This window comes from Lathamus discolor, unplaced genomic scaffold (genome assembly GCF_037157495.1).
Source record: "Lathamus discolor isolate bLatDis1 unplaced genomic scaffold, bLatDis1.hap1 Scaffold_72, whole genome shotgun sequence".
NCBI lineage: Eukaryota > Metazoa > Chordata > Aves > Psittaciformes > Psittacidae > Lathamus > Lathamus discolor.
The window spans coordinates 691834-704488 of record NW_027069386.1 but is presented as its reverse complement, the minus strand read 5'-3'; positions in this window follow the sequence as shown (position 1 = coordinate 704488).

Here is a 12655-nt window from a genome sequence, read left to right as displayed (position 1 = left end):
TTAGGGTTACCTCTAACCGGAGTTGACCCTAGGGGTGGAGTTAACCCCAGGGTTAGGGTTAGGCTTAGGGTTAGCATTAACCCTAATCGGAATTAACCCTAGGGGCGGGTTTATTCCAAAGATGAGGGTTAGGGTTAGGGTTAGGGTTAGGTTTAAGGTTAGGGTTACCTCTAACCGGTGTTAACCCTAGGGGTTAACTGCCCAAGGTTCCTGCCCAAAACCCCATACATCATACAGAGCTCCAGAGCATCCCATAGGGATTCAGAGCACCCCAAGCGCATCAGAACCCCCCCATCTCCCCATGGAAGCCCCCATCGACACCCCTGACCCACCCCCCTCCCCGTGGAGCTCCCCCCATGGAACCTGCCTCTCTATGACATCAGCCCCAGCTCCAAGGGACCTGCATCCAGCACCCGTATCCCCGGGGCACTTGCGCTTTGGGTGCAGTGGTGCTTGCAGCTCCTTGGTGTCACCTCCTTGGTGTCACCTCCTTGGTGTCACTCTTAGCGGTGGTGGCAGCGATGGCTTTGCTCCGTGTCATCATCCTGCTGGCCTCGGCCTGGCTGGTGCAAGGCTCCTGAGACAGCTGTGGGTGAGTGGCTCCAGGCTCCAAGGTTCCTGGTATTCCATAGGGAGATGCTGCTGCTCCCAGCCACGGTCACACCAATGGGGAGGTGGGATTTGAGGAGCCCCACTTGCTTGCCATCAGCCCATGCGGTGGCACAGCACAGCTATGGGGCACCCCGTAGGGTCCTTTGTCCTGCAGCACCCTAGGAGGCAGGATGATGCTCATCTCTGGGACACTGCGTAGGGTCCCTTTTCCCTGCAGCACCCAATGGGGCGGGACAATGCTCGCCCTTCATCCCTAAGCATCAAGTGTTGGGCTTCTGCTTCAAGAGGGACCTGCGCTACCCGTCCCATGGCTGATTCTTACGGGATGTCGCGCATGGTCGGAGGCATGGATGCGCACCAGGGCGCCTGGCCACGGATGCTCAGCATCCAGTTCCCCACAGCCACCGCATTCTCGCACATCTGCGGGGGGTCCCTCATCCCGTATGAAGACAGGCTGAGGAAGTTGGGGCTTTTCAGCCTGGAGAAGAGATGGCTGCGTGGAGACCTAAGAGCAGCCTTCCAGTACCTGAAGGGGGCCTATAGGGATGCTGGGGAGGGACTCTTTGTCAGGGACTCTAGTGACAGGACAAGGGGTAATGGGTTAAAACTTAAACAGGGCAAGTTTAAATTGGATACAAGGAGGAAATTCTTTCCTGTTAGGGTGCTGAGACACTGGAATCGGTTGCCCAGGGAGGTTGTGAGTGCTCCATCCCTGGCAGTGCTCAAGGCCAGGTTGGATGAAGCCTTGCGTGGGATGGTTTAGTGAGAGGTGTCCCTGTCCATGGCAGGGGGGTTGGAACTAGATGATCTGAAGGTCCTTTCCAACCCTAACTATTCTATGATTCTATGATTCTATGATCACCCCTCAATGGGTCCTCACAGCCGCTCACTGCTTCGTCGCGCAAAAGTAAGGGGGAGAAGGGATTCCAGCCATAGGGAATAGGCAAGGAGCAGCTCCCATCCCGTCCCCTTCCCCATCCTGGATGCACTGGGAAGAGCGCTCACGAGAAGGCTGCTTCCAGCTTGAGCGCCCTTGAGCCTAAGGCACGCTGCTTTCCTTTGGGAAGCAGCCGGAATGTGGCTCCTTCCCATCCCTCTTCTCCATAGAATGGATTAGAAGAGATTAAAATGGAATGGTATGGAATGGAATGCAATGCAGTGGTTATGGATCATGGAGTGGGGTGGCTTGGAAAGGAGCTTGAGATCATCCACTTCCAACCCCTTGCCATGGGCAGGGATGCCTTCCCTAGAGCAGCTTGCTCCAAGCTGGCCTGCAGCACTGCCAGGGATGGAGCATCCAAACCTTCTCCATCCACGCCATCCCAGTGCCCCAGCACCCTCTTAGGGAATCCCTTCCTTATCTCCAGCCTGCAATTCCCTCTCGGAACCCATCAGCCCTTGTCCTATGGCTCCAATCCCTGCTCTTCCACTCCCTCCCAGCTTCACCACGGATTGGTTCATGATGCTCAGAATCATGGACGTGGCTTGGCCCAATGCCGAGACCCACAAGTGTTGGATACGGCAGGTCATGGTCCAGGAATATTATACGGCTTAGGATCACGGTTAGGGTTAGGTTCCGAATTAGGGTTAGGTTTAGGGTTAGGGTCAGGGTCAGGGTTACGTACAGGGTTAGGTTTAGGGTTACGTGTTAGGGTTAGGGATGGGGTTAGAGTTAGGGTTAGGCTTAACCGTAACCGGAGTTAACCCCAGGGGTGGAGTTAACACCAGGTTGAGCCTTAGGGTTCGGGTTAGAGTTACAGCTAGGATTAGGTTTAGGGATAAGATTAGGGTTAGGTTTAGGGCTAACCATCACCAGAGTTAACCCTAGGGGCGGAGTTAACCCCAGGGTTAGGGTTTAGGATTACGGTCTGGATTAAGTTAGGGTTATGGTTAGGCTGGGTTAGGATTAGGGTTAGTGGTAGGTTTTAGGGTTAGGGTCAGGGTTACGGTTAGGGGTTAGGGTTACGGTTAGGGTTAAGGTTAAAGTTAGGGTTACCTCTAACAGGAGTTAACCCTAGGGGCGGAGTTAACCCCAGGGTTAGGGTTAGGCTTAGGGTTAGCATTAACCCTAATCGGAATTAACCCTAGGGGCGGGTTTAATACCAGGCTGAGGGTTAGGGTTAGGGTTAGGGTTAAGGTTAGGGTTACCTCTAACCGGAGTTGACCCTAGGGGAGGAGTTAACCCCAGGGTTAGGGTTGGGCTTAGGGTTAACATTAACCCTAATCGGAATTAACCCTAGGGGCGGGTTTAATCCAAAGATGAGGGTTAGGGTTAGGGTTAGGGTTAGGTTTAAGGTTAGGGTTACCTCTAACCGGTGTTAACCCTAGGGGTTAACTGCCCAGGGTTCCTGCCCAAAACCCCATACATCATACAGAGCTCCAGAGCATCCCATAGGGATTCAGAGCACCCCAAGCGCATCAGAACCCCCCCATCTCCCCATGGAAGCCCCCATCGACCCCCCTGACCCACCCCCCTCCCCGTGGAGCTCCCCCCATGGAACCTGCCTCTCTATGACATCAGCCCCAGCTCCAAGGGACCTGCATCCAGCACCCGTATCCCCGGGGCACTTGCGCTTTGGGTGCAGTGGTGCTTGCAGCTCCTTGGTGTCACCTCCTTGGTGTCACCTCCTTGGTGTCACTCTTAGCGGTGGTGGCAGCGATGGCTTTGCTCCGTGTCATCATCCTGCTGGCCTCGGCCTGGCTGGTGCAAGGCTCCTGAGACAGCTGTGGGTGAGTGGCTCCAGGCTCCAAGGTTCCTGGTATTCCATAGGGAGATGCTGCTGCTCCCAGCCACGGTCACACCAATGGGGAGGTGGGATTTGAGGAGCCCCACTTGCTTGCCATCAGCCCATGCGGTGGCACAGCACAGCTATGGGGCACCCCGTAGGGTCCTTTGTCCTGCAGCACCCTAGGAGGCAGGATGATGCTCATCTCTGGGACACTGCCTAGGGTCCCTTTTCCCTGCAGCACCCAATGGGGCGGGACAATGCTCGCCCTTCATCCCTAAGCATCAAGTGTTGGGCTTCTGCTTCAAGAGGGACCTGCGCTACCCGTCCCATGGCTGATTCTTACGGGATGTCGCGCATCGTCGGAGGCATGGATGCGCACCAGGGTGCCTGGCCACGGATGCTCTGCATCCAGTTCCCCCCAGCCACCGCATTCTCGCACATCTGCGGGGGGTCCCTCATCCCGTATGAAGACAGGCTGAGGAAGTTGGGGCTTTTCAGCCTGGAGAAGAGATGGCTGCGTGGAGACCTAAGAGCAGCCTTCCAGTACCTGAAGGGGGCCTATAGGGATGCTGGGGAGGGACTCTTTGTCAGGGACTCTAGTGACAGGACAAGGGGTAATGGGTTAAAACTTAAACAGGGCAAGTTTAAATTGGATACAAGGAGGAAATTCTTTCCTGTTAGGGTGCTGAGAGACTGGAATCGGTTGCCCAGGGAGGTTGTGAGTGCTCCATCCGTGGCAGTGCTCAAGGCCAGGTTGGATGAAGCCTTGCGTGGGATGGTTTAGTGAGAGGTGTCCCTGTCCATGGCAGGGGGGTTGGAACTAGATGATCTGAAGGTCCTTTCCAACCCTAACTATTCTATGATTCTATGATCACCCCTCAATGGGTCCTCACAGCCGCTCACTGCTTCGTCGCGCAAAAGTAAGGGGGAGAAGGGATTCCAGCCATAGGGAATAGGCAAGGAGCAGCTCCCATCCCGTCCCCTTCCCCATCCTGGATGCACTGGGAAGAGCGCTCACGAGAAGGCTGCTTCCAGCTTGAGCGCCCTTGAGCCTAAGGCACGCTGCTTTCCTTTGGGAAGCAGCCGGAATGTGGCTCCTTCCCATCCCTCTTCTCCATAGAATGGATTAGAAGAGATTAAAATGGAATGGTATGGAATGGAATGCAATGCAGTGGTTATGGATCATGGAGTGGGGTGGCTTGGAAAGGAGCTTGAGATCATCCACTTCCAACCCCTTGCCATGGGCAGGGATGCCTTCCCTAGAGCAGCTTGCTCCAAGCTGGCCTGCAGCACTGCCAGGGATGGAGCATCCAAACCTTCTCCATCCACGCCATCCCAGTGCCCCAGCACCCTCTTAGGGAATCCCTTCCTTATCTCCAGCCTGCAATTCCCTCTCGGAACCCATCAGCCCTTGTCCTATGGCTCCAATCCCTGCTCTTCCACTCCCTCCCAGCTTCACCACGGATTGCTTCATGATGCTCAGAATCATGGACGTGGCTTGGCCCAATGCCGAGACCCACAAGTGTTGGATACGGCAGGTCATGGTCCAGGAATATTATACGGCTTAGGATCACGGTTAGGGTTAGGTTCCGAATTAGGGTTAGGTTTAGGGTTAGGGTCAGGGTCAGGGTTACGTACAGGGTTAGGTTTAGGGTTACGTGTTAGGGTTAGGGATAGGGTTAGAGTTAGGGTTAGGCTTAACCGTAACCGGAGTTAACCCCAGGGGTGGAGTTAACACCAGGTTGAGCCTTAGGGTTCGGCTTAGAGTTACAGTTAGGATTAGGTTTAGGGATAAGATTAGGGTTAGGTTTAGGGTTAACCTTCACCAGAGTTAACCCAAGGGGCAAAGTTACCCCCAGGGTTAGGGTTTAGGATTACGGTCAGGATTAAGTTAGGGTTATGGTTAGGCTGGGTTAGGATTAGGGTTAGTGGTAGGTTTTAGGGTTAGGGTCAGGGTTACGGTTAGGGGTTAGGGTTACGGTTAGGGTTAAGGTTAAAGTTAGGGTTACCTCTAACAGGAGTTAACCCTAGGGGCGGAGTTAACCCCAGGGTTAGGGTTAGGTTTAGGGTTAGCATTAACCCTAATCAGAATTAACCCTAGGGGCGGGTTTAATCCCAGGCTGAGGGTTAGGGTTAGGGTTAGGGTTAAGGTTAGGGTTACCTCTAACCGGAGTTGACCCTAGGGGTGGAGTTAACCCCAGGGTTAGGGTTAGGCTTAGGGTTAGCATTAACCCTAATCGGAATTAACCCTAGGGGCGGGTTTAATCCCAGGCTGAGGGTTAGGGTTAGGGTTAGGGTTAAGGTTAGGGTTACCTCTAACCGGAGTTGACCCTAGGGGTGGAGTTAACCCCAGGGTTAGGGTTAGGCTTAGGGTTAGCATTAACCCTAATCGGAATTAACCCTAGGGGCGGGTTTAATCCAAAGATGAGGGTTAGGGTTAGGGTTAGGTTTAAGGTTAGGGTTACCTCTAACCGGTGTTAACCCTAGGGGTTAACTGCCCAAGGTTCCTGCCCAAAACCCCATACATCATACAGAGCTCCAGAGCATCCCATAGGGATTCAGAGCACCCCAAGCGCATCAGAACCCCCCCATCTCCCCATGGAAGCCCCCATCGACACCCCTGACCCACCCCCCTCCCCGTGGAGCTCCCCCCATGGAACCTGCCTCTCTATGACATCAGCCCCAGCTCCAAGGGACCTGCATCCAGCACCCGTATCCCCGGGGCACTTGCGCTTTGGGTGCAGTGGTGCTTGCAGCTCCTTGGTGTCACCTCCTTGGTGTCACCTCCTTGGTGTCACTCTTAGCGGTGGTGGCAGCGATGGCTTTGCTCCGTGTCATCATCCTGCTGGCCTCGGCCTGGCTGGTGCAAGGCTCCTGAGACAGCTGTGGGTGAGTGGCTCCAGGCTCCAAGGTTCCTGGTATTCCATAGGGAGATGCTGCTGCTCCCAGCCACGGTCACACCAATGGGGAGGTGGGATTTGAGGAGCCGCACTTGCTTGCCATCAGCCCATGCGGTGGCACAGCACAGCTATGGGGCACCCCGTAGGGTCCTTTGTCCTGCAGCACCCTAGGAGGCAGGATGATGCTCATCTCTGGGACACTGCGTAGGGTCCCTTTTCCCTGCAGCACCCAATGGGGCGGGACAATGCTCGCCCTTCATCCCTAAGCATCAAGTGTTGGGCTTCTGCTTCAAGAGGGACCTGCGCTACCCGTCCCATGGCTGATTCTTACGGGATGTCGCGCATGGTCGGAGGCATGGATGCGCACCAGGGCGCCTGGCCACGGATGCTCAGCATCCAGTTCCCCACAGCCACCGCATTCTCGCACATCTGCGGGGGGTCCCTCATCCCGGATGAAGACAGGCTGAGGAAGTTGGGGCTTTTCAGCCTGGAGAAGAGATGGCTGCGTGGAGACCTAAGAGCAGCCTTCCAGTACCTGAAGGGGGCCTATAGGGATGCTGGGGAGGGACTCTTTGTCAGGGACTCTAGTGACAGGACAAGGGGTAATGGGTTAAAACTTAAACAGGGCAAGTTTAAATTGGATACAAGGAGGAAATTCTTTCCTGTTAGGGTGCTGAGACACTGGAATCGGTTGCCCAGGGAGGTTGTGAGTGCTCCATCCCTGGCAGTGCTCAAGGCCAGGTTGGATGAAGCCTTGCGTGGGATGGTTTAGTGAGAGGTGTCCCTGTCCATGGCAGGGGGGTTGGAACTAGATGATCTGAAGGTCCTTTCCAACCCTAACTATTCTATGATTCTATGATCACCCCTCAATGGGTCCTCACAGCCGCTCACTGCTTCGTCGCGCAAAAGTAAGGGGGAGAAGGGATTCCAGCCATAGGGAATAGGCAAGGAGCAGCTCCCATCCCGTCCCCTTCCCCATCCTGGATGCACTGGGAAGAGCGCTCACGAGAAGGCTGCTTCCAGCTTGAGCGCCCTTGAGCCTAAGGCACGCTGCTTTCCTTTGGGAAGCAGCCGGAATGTGGCTCCTTCCCATCCCTCTTCTCCATAGAATGGATTAGAAGAGATTAAAATGGAATGGTATGGAATGGAATGCAATGCAGTGGTTATGGATCATGGAGTGGGGTGGCTTGGAAAGGAGCTTGAGATCATCCACTTCCAACCCCTTGCCATGGGCAGGGATGCCTTCCCTAGAGCAGCTTGCTCCAAGCTGGCCTGCAGCACTGCCAGGGATGGAGCATCCAAACCTTCTCCATCCACGCCATCCCAGTGCCCCAGCACCCTCTTAGGGAATCCCTTCCTTATCTCCAGCCTGCAATTCCCTCTCGGAACCCATCAGCCCTTGTCCTATGGCTCCAATCCCTGCTCTTCCACTCCCTCCCAGCTTCACCACGGATTGGTTCATGATGCTCAGAATCATGGACGTGGCTTGGCCCAATGCCGAGACCCACAAGTGTTGGATACGGCAGGTCATGGTCCAGGAATATTATACGGCTTAGGATCACGGTTAGGGTTAGGTTCCGAATTCGGGTTAGGTTTAGGGTTAGGGTCAGGGTCAGGGTTACGTACAGGGTTAGGTTTAGGGTTACGTGTTAGGGTTAGGGATAGGGTTAGAGTTAGGGTTAGGCTTAACCGTAACCGGAGTTAACCCCAGGGGTGGAGTTAACACCAGGTTGAGCCTTAGGGTTCGGGTTAGAGTTACAGTTAGGATTAGGTTTAGGGATAAGATTAGGGTTAGGTTTAGGGTTAACCTTCACCAGAGTTAACCCTAGGGGCGGAGTTAACCCCAGGGTTAGGGTTTAGGATTACGGTCAGGATTAAGTTAGGGTTATGGTTAGGCTGGGTTAGGATTAGGGTTAGTGGTAGGTTTTAGGGTTAGGGTCAGGGTTACGGTTAGGGGTTAGGGTTACGGTTAGGGTTAAGGTTAAAGTTAGGGTTACCTCTAACAGGAGTTAACCCTAGGGGCGGAGTTAACCCCAGGGTTAGGGTAAGGTTTAGGGTTAGCATAAACCCTAATCGGAATTAACCCTAGGGGCGGGTTTAATCCCAGGCTGAGGGTTAGGGTTAGGGTTAGGGTTAAGGTTAGGGTTACCTCTAACCGGAGTTGACCCTAGGGGTGGAGTTAACCCCAGGGTTAGGGTTAGGCTTAGGGTTAGCATTAACCCTAATCGGAATTAACCCTAGGGGCGGGTTTAATCCCAGGCTGAGGGTTAGGGTTAGGGTTAAGGTTAGGGTTACCTCTAACCGGAGTTGACCCTAGGGGTGGAGTTAACCCCAGGGTTAGGGTTAGGCTTAGGGTTAGCATTAACCCTAATCGGAATTAACCCTAGGGGCGGGTTTAATCCAAAAATGAGGGTTAGGGTTAGGGTTAGGGTTAGGTTTAAGGTTAGGGTTACCTCTAACCGGTGTTAACCCTAGGGGTTAACTGCCCAAGGTTCCTGCCCAAAACCCCATACATCATACAGAGCTCCAGAGCATCCCATAGGGATTCAGAGCACCCCAAGCGCATCAGAACCCCCCCATCTCCCCATGGAAGCCCCCATCGACACCCCTGACCCACCCCCCTCCCCGTGGAGCTCCCCCCATGGAACCTGCCTCTCTATGACATCAGCCCCAGCTCCAAGGGACCCTCATCCAGCACCCGTATCCCCGGGGCACTTGCGCTTTGGGTGCAGTGGTGCTTGCAGCTCCTTGGTGTCACCTCCTTGGTGTCACCTCCTTGGTGTCACTCTTAGCGGTGGTGGCAGCGATGGCTTTGCTCCGTGTCATCATCCTGCTGGCCTCGGCCTGGCTGGTGCAAGGCTCCTGAGACAGCTGTGGGTGAGTGGCTCCAGGCTCCAAGGTTCCTGGTATTCCATAGGGAGATGCTGCTGCTCCCAGCCACGGTCACACCAATGGGGAGGTGGGATTTGAGGAGCCCCACTTGCTTGCCATCAGCCCATGCGGTGGCACAGCACAGCTATGGGGCACCCCGTAGGGTCCTTTGTCCTGCAGCACCCTAGGAGGCAGGATGATGCTCATCTCTGGGACACTGCGTAGGGTCCCTTTTCCCTGCAGCACCCAATGGGGCGGGACAATGCTCGCCCTTCATCCCTAAGCATCAAGTGTTGGGCTTCTGCTTCAAGAGGGACCTGCGCTACCCGTCCCATGGCTGATTCTTACGGGATGTCGCGCATGGTCGGAGGCATGGATGCGCACCAGGGCGCCTGGCCACGGATGCTCAGCATCCAGTTCCCCACAGCCACCGCATTCTCGCACATCTGCGGGGGGTCCCTCATCCCGGATGAAGACAGGCTGAGGAAGTTGGGGCTTTTCAGCCTGGAGAAGAGATGGCTGCGTGGAGACCTAAGAGCAGCCTTCCAGTACCTGAAGGGGGCCTATAGGGATGCTGGGGAGGGACTCTTTGTCAGGGACTCTAGTGACAGGACAAGGGGTAATGGGTTAAAACTTAAACAGGGCAAGTTTAAATTGGATACAAGGAGGAAATTCTTTCCTGTTAGGGTGCTGAGACACTGGAATCGGTTGCCCAGGGAGGTTGTGAGTGCTCCATCCGTGGCAGTGCTCAAGGCCAGGTTGGATGAAGCCTTGCGTGGGATGGTTTAGTGAGAGGTGTCCCTGTCCATGGCAGGGGGGTTGGAACTAGATGATCTGAAGGTCCTTTCCAACCCTAACTATTCTATGATTCTATGATCACCCCTCAATGGGTCCTCACAGCCGCTCACTGCTTCGTCGCGCAAAAGTAAGGGGGAGAAGGGATTCCAGCCATAGGGAATAGGCAAGGAGCAGCTCCCATCCCGTCCCCTTCCCCATCCTGGATGCACTGGGAAGAGCGCTCACGAGAAGGCTGCTTCCAGCTTGAGCGCCCTTGAGCCTAAGGCACGCTGCTTTCCTTTGGGAAGCAGCCGGAATGTGGCTCCTTCCCATCCCTCTTCTCCATAGAATGGATTAGAAGAGATTAAAATGGAATGGTATGGAATGGAATGCAATGCAGTGGTTATGGATCATTCAGTGGGGTGGCTTGGAAAGGAGCTTGAGATCATCCACTTCCAACCCCTTGCCATGGGCAGGGATGCCTTCCCTAGAGCAGCTTGCTCCAAGCTGGCCTGCAGCACTGCCAGGGATGGAGCATCCAAACCTTCTCCATCCACGCCATCCCAGTGCCCCAGCACCCTCTTAGGGAATCCCTTCCTTATCTCCAGCCTGCAATTCCCTCTCGGAACCCATCAGCCCTTGTCCTATGGCTCCAATCCCTGCTCTTCCACTCCCTCCCAGCTTCACCACGGATTGGTTCATGATGCTCAGAATCATGGACGTGGCTTGGCCCAATGCCGAGACCCACAAGTGTTGGATACGGCAGGTCATGGTCCAGGAATATTATACGGCTTAGGATCACGGTTAGGGTTAGGTTCCGAATTAGGGTTAGGTTTAGGGTTAGGGTCAGGGTCAGGGTTACGTACAGGGTTAGGTTTAGGGTTACGTGATAGGGTTAGGGATAGGGTTAGAGTTAGGGTTAGGCTTAACCGTAACCGGAGTTAACCCCAGGGGTGGAGTTAACACCAGGTTGAGCCTTAGGGTTCGGGTTAGAGTTACAGTTAGGATTAGGTTTAGGGATAAGATTAGGGTTAGGTTTAGGGTTAACCTTCACCAGAGTTAACCCTAGGGGCGGAGTTAACCCCAGGGTTAGGGTTTAGGATTACGGTCAGGATTAAGTTAGGGATATGGTTAGGCTGGGTTAGGATTAGGGTTAGTGGTAGGTTTTAGGGTTAGGGTCAGGGTTACGGTTAGGGGTTAGGGTTACGGTTAGGGTTAAGGTTAAAGTTAGGGTTACCTCTAACAGGAGTTAACCCTAGGGGCGGAGTTAACCCCAGGGTTAGGGTTAGGCTTAGGGTTAGCATTAACCCTAATCGGAATTAACCCTAGGGGCGGGTTTAATCTCAGGCTGAGGGTTAGGGTTAGGGTTAGGGTTAAGGTTAGGGTTACCTCTAACCGGAGTTGACCCTAGGGGAGGAGTTAACCCCAGGGTTAGGGTTGGGCTTAGGGTTAGCATTAACCCTAATCGGAATTAACCCTAGGGGCGGGTTTAATCCAAAGATGAGGGTTAGGGTTAGGGTTAGGGTTAGGTTTAAGGTTAGGGTTACCTCTAACCGGTGTTAACCCTAGGGGTTAACTGCCCAGGGTTCCTGCCCAAAACCCCATACATCATACAGAGCTCCAGAGCATCCCATAGGGATTCAGAGCACCCCAAGCGCATCAGAACCCCCCCATCTCCCCATGGAAGCCCCCATCGACACCCCTGACCCACCCCCCTCCCTGTGGAGCTCCCCCCATGGAACCTGCCTCTCTATGACATCAGCCCCAGCTCCAAGGGACCTGCATCCAGCACCCGTATCCCCGGGGCACTTGCGCTTTGGGTGCAGTGGTGCTTGCAGCTCCTTGGTGTCACCTCCTTGGTGTCACCTCCTTGGTGTCACTCTTAGCGGTGGTGGCAGCGATGGCTTTGCTCCGTGTCATCATCCTGCTGGCCTCGGCCTGGCTGGTGCAAGGCTCCTGAGACAGCTGTGGGTGAGTGGCTCCAGGCTCCAAGGTTCCTGGTATTCCATAGGGAGATGCTGCTGCTCCCAGCCACGGTCACACCAATGGGGAGGTGGGATTTGAGGAGCCCCACTTGCTTGCCATCAGCCCATGCGGTGGCACAGCACAGCTATGGGGCACCCCGTAGGGTCCTTTGTCCTGCAGCACCCTAGGAGGCAGGATGATGCTCATCTCTGGGACACTGCGTAGGGTCCCTTTTCCCTGCAGCACCCAATGGGGCGGGACAATGCTCGCCCTTCATCCCTAAGCATCAAGTGTTGGGCTTCTGCTTCAAGAGGGACCTGCGCTACCCGTCCCATGGCTGATTCTTACGGGATGTCGCGCATGGTCGGAGGCATGGATGCGCACCAGGGCGCCTGGCCACGGATGCTCTGCATCCAGTTCCCCACAGCCACCGCATTCTCGCACATCTGCGGGGGGTCCCTCATCCCGTATGAAGACAGGCTGAGGAAGTTGGGGCTTTTCAGCCTGGAGAAGAGATGGCTGCGTGGAGACCTAAGAGCAGCCTTCCAGTACCTGAAGGGGGCCTATAGGGATGCTGGGGAGGGACTCTTTGTCAGGGACTCTAGTGACAGGACAAGGGGTAATGGGTTAAAACTTAAACAGGGCAAGTTTAAATTGGATACAAGGAGGAAATTCTTTCCTGTTAGGGTGCTGAGACACTGGAATCGGTTGCCCAGGGAGGTTGTGAGTGCTCCATCCCTGGCAGTGCTCAAGGCCAGGTTGGATGAAGCCTTGCGTGGGATGGTTTAGTGAGAGGTGTCC